This window comes from Malus sylvestris, chromosome 3 (genome assembly GCF_916048215.2).
Source record: "Malus sylvestris chromosome 3, drMalSylv7.2, whole genome shotgun sequence".
Classification (NCBI taxonomy): domain Eukaryota; kingdom Viridiplantae; phylum Streptophyta; class Magnoliopsida; order Rosales; family Rosaceae; genus Malus; species Malus sylvestris.
This window is the reverse complement of record NC_062262.1, coordinates 11,398,206-11,409,354: the sequence shown is the minus strand read 5'-3', so window position 1 is coordinate 11,409,354 and position 11,149 is coordinate 11,398,206. Positions and strand designations below refer to the sequence as shown.

The 11,149-nt window shown below is 39.4% G+C and overlaps 1 long non-coding RNA gene across 6 annotated transcripts; it reads left to right on the top strand.

Annotated features, from left to right (window-relative positions):
* The first annotated feature begins 324 nt into the window (after positions 1 to 324).
* On the top strand, positions 325 to 7,131 carry LOC126615854 (uncharacterized). Of its 6 annotated transcripts, none has more exons than XR_007620920.1 (6): positions 325 to 816; positions 938 to 1,007; positions 1,137 to 1,212; positions 1,301 to 1,396; positions 1,722 to 1,861; positions 2,767 to 3,026. It is a non-coding gene; the product is annotated as an uncharacterized LOC126615854 (long non-coding RNA). The 6 variants fall into 6 exon arrangements; XR_007620921.1 differs by lacking the exon at positions 2,767 to 3,026 and adding an exon at positions 4,104 to 7,131 and having other exon boundaries at positions 328 to 816; positions 1,780 to 1,861; XR_007620922.1 differs by lacking the exon at positions 2,767 to 3,026 and adding an exon at positions 2,069 to 2,759 and having other exon boundaries at positions 328 to 816; positions 1,780 to 1,861.
* The last annotated feature ends 4,018 nt before the right edge of the window (positions 7,132 to 11,149 follow it).

The window sequence follows — 11,149 nt, the reverse complement described above, 5'->3', positions numbered from 1 at the left end:
TTGGGACTCAGAGTACAAGAGGTCAAAAATGTTGTGTGGGTGGATTGGTTGATCAATTTGGCCCAATCATTGTCAAGGGATAGTTTTGATATTGTTTTGATTACTCTGTGGACTATATGGAAGGAACGAAATGCGTTTGTATGGCAAGGCACAGTGAGACATCCAATGGACATCCAATGGATATCCAGACTGGCGCAAGTGGGTATTCCTTCACTTAGACCTAAAACTTAGGACAAAACAAAACTAAAACCAATTACTACAGATATGCATCATATACAATTTAGAAAATTAACCAACTAAAAGAGCTTGCGCTTTCACAAATTCAATCTATACTAAAAGAGAAAAACGCCTGAATCACTGTTTATAAGCACAGTGAATTTCCGATTTTGCCCTCGCTTATTTGTCTGTAATTTCAATATTAGTCTAATTTAAATCTGATTGAATCTGGACCGTTCATTGTTTTTGGGCAGTGTGATAAGAAATCAGTCCGTCCATATTTTGTAATCTTATTCTCTCTGCTGATCATCATTCTTCCTCTCGCTCTCTCAACATCTCGAAAACCCCCAACCCCACCCACGAACCCAAGTACACCCAAAACAATCACCATTCTCATCCCTTCGACCTCACGAACTCAAGTCTGAGCCCATTCTTACTTTCTAGGTCAAGATTTCGTGGCTTTCATGTACGATTTGGTGAAGGTTTGAAAAAGATTGAAGCTCAATCCGTAACCTAGATTCCGGCGAGGTTTTCCGGCGAATCCGCTAGCTTCCCTGTATTTTTTGAGGCCCTCACAGTCATCCAATCACCAAATCTTAGGTATGTTTTGATTCTTTAAAATTCTAAAATTTTGACAATCGTTATTTAATTCATCAAATTTTGCACTATAAATGATGTAAGAGTTAGTCTTCAGGGGTTTAAGAGAAGGGTGGTTTTACAGGAGTTTACATCTGAATCCGACCGCCTCTTCTTTCCCCCTTCACTTTCACGGTTCCACCCCAACATCATCGGTAAGCTTTGAAACGTTTTTATGGGTGTGAATTTATGAATGCATGTCTAAACTTTGATTGGAATTTGGTTGTTTCCTCAATTTCCATCAACCCTTCTCACAACTTCATCTAAAATGTTCTGCATGTAAGATCTGTGTTCGTGTAGGTCATTTCAAAGGGATTTCAAGCTGGGTTGCAGAGATTTGATTCAAATTTGTGGATTTGGGTAAGAAATTGAGAACCCCTAATCTTTTCTTAAGGTTTTGGGGCTTTTTTTTATGTGATTTTATGTGAAAATTATGGTTGCCTTGAAGGATGGTAACAACCCCCCGGCGGCTAATCGCTGGACATCACACGCCGACTTACCACCAGTGCATCTGTGTCGTTTCGGATAACTGTATTTACGGAAGGTAAGCAATTTATTCTACTTTAGATTTCAAAGATTTTTGTGCAAATTAAAGTTATCTTCTGGGGATTGTTCTGGAGATGCAAGATTTGAAATAAGATTTGAAGTAAGATTTGAAGTAAGAGAGAGAGAGATAGGGAAATTAATAAAGAAAAGAAAGCACACAGGTAAAACCCCAACAAGATTATGTACAGAGGTAATTGCGAAATATTTAGTGGTGCGGCAAATATTTCTTGGCTAAATTGGGAGAGTTATATTTTATTTAAGTTTTTATTTTTATTTTTATAGCTTTTGGTAAAGATTAAGTTTATGGTATTTTTTATCTTCAGAGGCCTAGAGGCTGATGAGAGCCTATTACCAATCTGCTACTACTCTAAACCTTTTCAGGGCGTTTGCCTCTAGAAGTGACTAAGCAGAGGGTCACGTAGCAGAACTTGGATTTCATAGATCACAGAGAGCAGGGTGATAGGTATGTTTCCTCACTTTTACCATTTTTGAACTTAGATTATTGATAAATTAAGCTCAGAGGCAGAACGTGGAAACAGTATTGCCTGGTCTTCTAAATTTTAATCTCAAAGGCTGTTGGTCATAGTTTAGAGGATTAAGTTCCAAAAATAGTTTGGAGTTTCGTTTTTACCAAGATTCATTCTTTTTCCATTGTATTTTCAATTTGTAGGCTTTAAAAAACTTAAGTACGTTGAATGTGTGGTTTAGGACTGATGGATGTTTTTTGAAGCTTAAGTGAGTATAAGGTCAATATACAAATCTGAGGTGAGAAATTATATACCAACTACATAATTACAAAGGGCACCAGTTTCACTTGAGGTCATACTGATGCTTTTAGGTTGTTTTTCAAGGTTTTGGAATGAAATAACTTTTTTTTTACCAAAGAAACATAAGAGATGATAACAACTATATTAGACCTAACTTCTATATGGAGAGCAGGTATAACACTGACAAATTGAGATTGATTCGGTATAGACTGAACTATATCTTAACAATTTTTTTCCCATCTTCAATGAGTAGTTTCTCTAACACAGAACTATATCTTATAAATATTGCATAATAAAAAGGTCGTACCCAGTGCACAAGGCTCCCGCTTTACGCAGGGTCTGGGAGAGGTGAATGTCGGCTAGCCTTACCCCCATTTATGGAGAGGCTGCTCCCAAGTCTCGAACCCGAGACCTACCGCTCATGGGCGAAGGCACTTGCCATCGCACTAAGTGCGACCTCTAAATATTGCATAATATAGATATAAATATTTCATTTGGGTTATCGATGAGGCCAACTGGAAAATAGAGAGTTTATTTAGTATGGTAGCAAAATATATGCAATTTAGAGTCATTCAATTCTTATGTCAACTTTTTTTTTCAGTTCATCGTTGTCATCCAAGATGGAGGAGTTACGTATATGGGTGTCTTTAGTAGAACAAATCTTACTTTTTGAGCTTTGTACAGTTTTAGACGTAAAAGTCTCCTTGGGATAGGACCATAGCTTTTGAAAAACAATCCCTAAGGATGACATACTAACATCCTCAACTTTTTGCATGTAATATATGAATGTAAATAGAACTCTCTGACTATGGCGTATGACCATCCCAATTTTTCTCATGTATATAAGCCCTACTTTTTACACGTTTAAGATCATTTTGAAACCCGCAGCATCGCGCGGGCCTCACTTGCTAGTCATAGCTATTGTAGTAACAATACTGTCCCCCTAAAAAAATGTATAAAATGGTAAAAAAAAAAAAAAAAGTTTCACTTTTGTGTATTAGTGTAGTGATGCTTTAATGTCACTATTGCCCTAATTAAAAATGAAACCTTTTTTTTTATTATTTTTTGTCGATTTTTTCATCGGTATTGTTTTCATTCTACCTTCAATTCATTTCGATTTGAAATTCGGGTTCCACTAAGTTGTCCATCATAATTCAGTTTTGGTGATCACACTTGCAAGGGTCATGTAAGGTGTATGCTTATCAGAATGCCTTTATCTATTAATCGCCACTAATTTTGTTGTATTAATTTTTCATGATTATATTTGGGATGTCTTCACTGCTTAGGAAAATAGGAGAAAGTTTCTGAGGAAAGGAATTACTATTGTATTTGATTGTTATTTGTCTCTAAAAACATTTGGGATCTATGAGCATGGTCTAAAGTCAATTACTACGAACAAGAAGAGACTAAGGCCTACTTTCACAAGATTACAGATCTGGAACTTGGAGTAATATTTTCTGACTTGGAACACTGTGAAAGCATTGAACTTCATTTTCCTGTTGTGGCTGTTGTGGACAAATTTGGAAGGTTAACAATAAATTTGGGTTCTTATTTGTAATAATCATGGTTTTATGTTCTCTCTTAATTAGGTTGCCTAGTAGATATTGTCAAGTATTAAGTATTTATCACATCAATCTAACCACACTCCCTCTTTAAAGTGTACCATAAGTAAGAGAAGTGCTCAATTAGTGAATTAAAACTTTAAAGTTGACAAAATTGTGATGAAACGACAACCTTGGTTTGCAACACCCATTTTCAAGGATTACATTGATTTAATTTTCAATTTCAATGACCATCTTGATGGAGTGAGTCAATTTTAGGGATCATTTGTGATAAAACCCTTTTATGATTAACTTTTTATTTTATGGAAATAATCTACTTGCTATTGATTCAATTCTCCTTTTTATTTTATGTTGGACATGATACAACGCATTGAAGATGGAAACCCGGTATTGGAGGATAAACTTCTATAAATCCATTCACAATATTCATCAAGCAACCCCTAAATACCTTTTAAAGCATATGTATTGGCCTTGATTGCATGAAACAGTCACCATGAAGCATGAACTCTAATGTTATGTTTTTGAATTATAAATTCGGCTTGAATTATTGTTTTCAATTGTTACTGTTATATTATAATTGTGGTGATTTGAATATGTGTAAATAAGAGAACAAAAAGAAATTTTAAAAAAAAAAAAAAAAAAAAGGGTTTTACAACCCTAGATGCGTGTGAGCCGTGGCCTGAAACCGCTGAGCCGCATTGCACTGACTAAGCCGAGCAGAGCCATTGTCCAAACCCAGCAGAGATTGAAAACTACATTTCTTTTATGTCGATTCTCCAACCTCGATCTCTCTGTCCCCTCATCACCTCTGTGTGATTTCCCCGCCAGATCCATTATTCTCCAGCGACCTGAAGTCATCCAAGAACCAAATCGGTCGCCCTCGACGACTGCATAACGAGATTCCAATTGAATCAATGATATTGAGAAATCCCCATTGACTCTTATAGGTTTCTTTGGACACCCATCGTGATTTCATCGACTGTCTGACGCCTAATCTACGTTCGATGTGTTTCTTAGTCATGAGTCACCTTCCCTCTTCTCCGACTCTGCACCAGCAGTTGCACACCTCATCCCTTTCTCGTGACTCACAAACATTGATTTCTACACCGTCGTGGAAACCATAGGGTTCTTGACAGACCTCGGCTCGTTCCCCTTGCCTGAGATGACTGTCGTATTTACATAAATTATTATGTTTTGTATTTGACTACGCAAGATTTGAAATATCTTTTGTATATAGACAATTTAGTGGGACAAAATGTCACCCATGACTTATGAACTTTCAAATCATTTTGAAATAATTATGTAGATTTCAATAGGTTGAGACTCATCAACATTAAGAAACTGAATGGAAACAACTTCAAAACTTGAAAGCAGAAGATCAAGTTGCATTTGGAGATGTTGGTGTTTTTGACATTGCCTTCAAGTTACCCCAGTTGACTACTCTAATTAAAGAAAGCAGCATTCTACATAGAGAAAAAATTTCTAAATGGGAAAAGGCAAACCAAATGTCACTTCTCATTATGCAAACTGTCATAGAAGAACATATAAGGAAGGTATTCTAACATGTGATTTGGCAAAGGAGTATATGGCCAAGATATAGGAGAAATTCAAAAAGTCTGACAAGGCTGAAACTAGGCATGGGCATAATGGATCAAGAATGAAGACCAAACCCTAACTAAATCGAAAAAAAAAACCAGTTAGAGCGGTTTTATTTTATTTTTTTCAATTTTGGTACAAAACAGAATCGGTATATAAAATCTCGGTTCAGTACCAGTTCTCTATATATCTAAATTAAATCGAATCGAGTTTTAAAAAAAAAATCCTTTTACCACATGATTGGGTTTAGTTGGGTGTTAGCTAAGTCCATACAATTGTCATGGACTTTAGCTACCACACCTGATCATCGATCTATTCTCTTTCTCTCATTCTCAAGTTTTGACTTGATCTCACTTATCTGATCCCAACTTCAAACTCAAACCTCAGCCGCTCACCTCAAACTTGCCATCCACCTCCTCCTCCAACCTCATTCCTTCATCATCTCCCAATCTCCACCAACTGTCATTCTTCCACCATCAACCATCGTTCTCTTTAGTCTCACTCTTTATTTCTTGAGTCTTGACTGAGGCTCTCATCCCTCATTATCCTCCTCAAGCAGACAAACAACCTCTCTTCAATCTCAACCCCACCATTTTCTTCTCCAACCTTGTTCCTCCATTCTCAACCTCGACGTTGTTCTCCAACCTTGTTCGCCATTCTCAACCCCGATCCGATCTCAACCTTGTCGTCTGTTGTAGTCAATGTTCTAAAAAGCCCCGTCCTAGCCCAGGCACTAGACGGTTCGCCACTACCACGACTAATCCTAGGTGTTTTAAAAATAAGAAAGGTTTCCTATACCTACTTACGCACCAACCTAGGCTGCGACTTTCACAGAGATAGAAAAAGACAACTTCCATTTTACATTTTATTTTTTCAATAAATTTTTAGAGACTTGTTGGATAATTGGATAAACACTAATTATATGTTTGTTCCCAATGTTTTCAATATGTTCTAATACTTTATAATTTATATGTCATTCTACTTTGCAATTTATATAGCCCAATATCATTATGTAATTTTTAAGTATAAGTAGATATTTATTTATGTTATATAATAAATTCAATTAATTTAAAAAAAATACCGTCTAGGCTCAATCTAGATGCCTAGGCCCAAATTCTCTAACCGTATCCTGACTAACACCTAACCCCGTTTAGAACATTGGCTTCAGTGCTGCTCACCTCATCAGATCCACTTCAGTCAAACTCGTTGCCACTCCAATCATAATGGTAGTCGATCTTTTCAATCTCTTCAAGTTTTTTGCGATTTTTCTCTCTCAATTTATGGTCTTTCTCTTCAATTGCTTTGTTTGTCTCGTTTTCGAACCTTAGAAATTGGGCATTCGACAAACTTTAATATATACACAAGTTGATCGAGGAATTTAGCCCATAATTTGGCTTGTGAATGGCTTCTGTGGTTTATAAAATTGGGTAGTGTGTGATTTATAAAATTGGGAATTTTTATGCAATTAGGATTTTTATACTGTTAATGATTTATAAAATTGCCTAATAACTTTTTGCTTTCTTCTGTGAATGATGTTGATGCACAAAACCGGAGGTCTTGGAACAACGTAAATCCGACTGTGAATCTGCAAGAAAGTAAATAACACAAGATGTATCGTGGTTCATCCCAATGTTTGGGCTACGTCCACACTAATATTGTATTTCTCTGAGAGGCTTGTGAGGGAGAGAACCTCTGTAATGTGAGAGGGGATGTGAGAGGGTGAGAGGGCTTCAGGCCTAAGAGTTGGCCTCCCTTAATGAGGAGAGTGAGGGGTCCCTTTATAGAATAAGGGCTCCTCACTTATTACATATTTGCCCCTTCCTTTATTGCATAATTACATTTAAATCCCCCAAGTATTTATACGAGATCTAAATACGGAGGCCCTAAGTATGGTATAAACAATAGTCCCCCAAGTCTTCAGTCAAGAGAGTCTTTTGGCTGAAAACTTGAAATTCAGTCCATATGTGGGCCGAAGTTACTAGATGTCGTCTAGAACTAATACTCCATATGAGGCGGTGCCCAATATGAAATGATGCTCAACTATAAGTAGCACATGTTGCGAGGCTGCTCTGCTTATGGCTTATCTTGCCTTGGTTGGCTCGGCTTGTGGCGTTGAAGGTGAAGGAGTCTCTTTTATAAAATAAGGGCTCGCTCCTCATTACAAAAAATGATGGGCTAGAGTTGATGCTCGCGGCGAGACGGTTGCTCGGTAGGCGGCGATGTTCTTTAATGATGGTGAGGGGGTCCCTTTTATAGAACAAGGGCTCGCTCCTCAATACATGAATAATGGGTGCTCTCTAATGAAAGCGAATGAGTCCCTTTTATAAAATAAGGGCTCGCTCCTCAATACATGAATAATGGGCTAAGTCCCCCAAGTATTTTTCATGAGGCCCAGTTGAGGCCCAATTTATGGTACATAATGTAGTCCCCCAAGTCTTTGGTCAATAGAGTCTGTTGGCTGGAGACTTCAAATTGAATCCATGTATGGGCCGAAGTGGCGGTTATTCGGAGGCGGTATTTGTATACCCTACACTGAAGCTTTGTAGGTGAAACTTTGCAAGTTGAAGCTTTGAAGCTAAAGCTCTGTAAATGAAGCTTTTGAAGCTAGAGCTTTTGTAAATGAAGCTTTTGAAGCTGGAGCTCTGTAAATGAAGCTTTTGAAGCTAGAGCTCTATAAATGAAGCTTTTGAAGCTGATTGACATGAGTAATGCTCATGGATGTTGACATGAGTGATGCTTATGAATGTTGACATGAGTGATGCTCATGAATGTTTATGTATGATTGATATGAGTAATGTTCATGAATGTTTATGTATGATTGACATGAGTAATGCTCATGTATAATTTGAAGTACTGGGCGTACTTTTGATCACCTGGTTGGTGATAATAGCAGCAGGCTGCCGAATAATTTGGAGTACTGGGCATACTTTTGATGACCTGGTTGGCGATAAAAGCGGCGGGGTGCCGAATAATTTTCTGTAGTACTGGGCGTACTTTTGGTCACCTGGTTGGCGATAATAGCGACGAGGTACCGAATAATTTTTTATAGTACTGGGCGTACTTTTGGTCACCTGGTTGGTGCTATTTTGGGCTCATGGGCCTTCGCCCTCCACACAACATTCCAGCCCATTTATTTTGGGCTTTGCCTTTTTTTTTTTTTAAGTACCCTCTAATAGGGTTATACAGATGTCTCCGAAAGATAAGAAAAATAAATTACATCATTCTGGTGGGGTGTTTATTCCTTGTTTTTGCAGTGTCCTCATGTGCCTCCCTTTTACTTTCTCTTTATTTTTCTTTCTTTTGCAGATGTCAAACAAGGGAATAATAATGGAATTATTGTAAGACAGCTTATCTTCTGCCTGATTTTCCACTAATGCTCATGGTATTCGCAGGAGATGATATCTGGGTTGGCGACTGCCCTGACCGTGAGAACCTTCGTATCAGTGGTGATGAGTATATTCACTGCTTTTTTACCATACTTCCTCCATCATCAAGTATCTCTGCTTTATTGTTCTCTCTCTCATCTTCTTTCCTTTTTCTTTTTCTGAAATGTTCTCTCAACAACTAGTACAGCTCACGTTTAGCCCATCCTTTGGTGAAAAGCACGCCTTTATTTGCAAGACCTATGTTGAGCCCATCATCCAGCCAAAAGTGAAGACGATGTGCAGAGAGCACTTTCGACAGAATTCGAGCAAGTAGCACATGTCATGGTGAAGCCGTCGGTCCTGAGACGAAGTCGTTAGGGACTCTTCGGGCCTATCGGAAAAATTATGGCTCTACACATTCTGTTGCGGCGGAGACAACAAATCTGGGCTATCAGATGTTTTCTCATTGAAGGCTCCACCGTAGCCAACCACCTTACTGGGGTTCATCAGAACCAGATACAGGTTTAGAAAATGTGTCATGGGCATCACGAGGAGGGAGGGCACCACCAGAGATCTTCCCTTGTGTCCCAGATGGAGGAAATGTCTGAAGGCTTGAATCTTGGAATTTGACGGTGAGGTGGCCTGGATCTAGAACCGCAGCAAGAATAGATCCCGATACGTTCTGGTTGTCATATGCCATCTCCAACTCCACCTCCTCCGGTTGAATTGAAAGTGGAAACCGGCCTGAGAGACGAATCCAATATCTGGGGAGTTACAGAAACAGCAGGTCTAGCCCCAATTCCATCTAAGTAGAAAACTTTCTTAGCCTTGCTGATCACGAAACTGTCGTCTCTGTTGACTCTGGCTGAAGAACTTTTAGCAACACCTTCTTGGTAAGTGTTGAACACATACACAGCAGCAGCACCAGAACCCAAAGAAGACGAATAAGAGGGCCAGTGAGAAAGGACTTCAAAAATGGAATTCGAACTCGAACTCAAATTCGCCGCCGCAGAAGAGGAAGAAATGGAATCAGGAGAGGAGACGCAAGTGGAAGCTCTCTGAATCAAATTGTTGAACAGATTATGGATGTTCTTGAGATCGAGCAACTTACGGGCCTCCCGTATCTCCTCTTGCTGTTGACATAGACCAAATTCCTCTGCATCTCCTGCAACACCGTGAACAGCTCTTCCGAAACTTGCAAGCTCTTGGTCTGCCCGGCAATGGCGTCGAGCCTGGCCTGTTCCGCCATTTCCACATTTCGAAATAGCACCGCCGTCGCTTCTGCCTCGTCGACGGCTAGCCTCGGCGGCAAAGATTTACGAATTCTCATGATCTCTTGCACCACTTGGTCTACTGTTTCAAACGCTGTCGTTTCCATTTTCCTCCGCTTCAGAGAAAAAAAATCAAAATTTGATTTTTGGGTGTGGATAGTAGAGAGGTGTGGGTGGTTATGAAATTTGGAGGCAAGAAATCAAGACACCCTGCCGTCGTCGTCTCACAAATCCAACCATTTCCATTCTCTCTTTCTCTCTCTCTTCCAAAGTGAAGTTCAGTCCTCCGCTGGCCAATTGAGTGAACAAATTAGGCAAGAAAACTAGAAGGAGAAGCAGCAGAAGAGAACCAAGTGCTCATCATCTGGGAGAAAACTGAAGCTCGACCACCATTGTTCCAAAGCTTGGATCCGAAAACTAAAAATCTAGGTTTTTCTCTGCAGCGGAAATTACAAAGACCCAAAAAGAAGAAAGGGGGTGAATAACGCAGCTATAAATGCAGTGGCTTACAGAGAGAATCTTAGGATTTTTAGAGAGAAAGTGGTGTTCTTGGTTTTTTTTTTTTTTTTTTTTTTTTTTTTTTTGTAAAAGGATAGCAGGGTGAGAGATTGAGTATTTGGCTTCCTGGGTTTTTGCATATTTTACAGATTTTGCAGATTCACGGTGGAGGTGAAAAAATGAAAAAGAACCGACATAGTTTTTTGTGTCGATTCCCACAGACGGCGCCAAATGTTAATGCACAAAACCGGAGGTCTTGGAACAAAGTAAATCCGACCGTGAATCTGCAGGAAAGTAAACAATACAAGATGTATCGTGGTTCACCCCAATGTTTGGGTTACGTCCACACTGATATTGTATTTCTCTGAGAGGCTTGTGAGGGAGAGAACCTCTGTAATGTGAGATGGGATGTGAGAGGGTGAGGGGGTTTCAGGCCTAAGAGTTGGCCTCCCTTAAGAGCAGTTCCAGCGGAGGGCATTTTGCCCAGCACCCTGTGAAACCCCTCCACCCGACCTAATTGACTGGCACCTAGCTCAAGCCAGTCTCTAGCCCAGTCCAAAATTGACTGAGGTGTTGCCCGGTACATCTGACTCATGCTGACGCCAGCCGGGTCATGCGGAGGAGGAGGAGGTCCATTTTTTTAGGAGCGTTGGTATGGAACACCTCCACGGCGAGATCCGACTCCCTGGGTA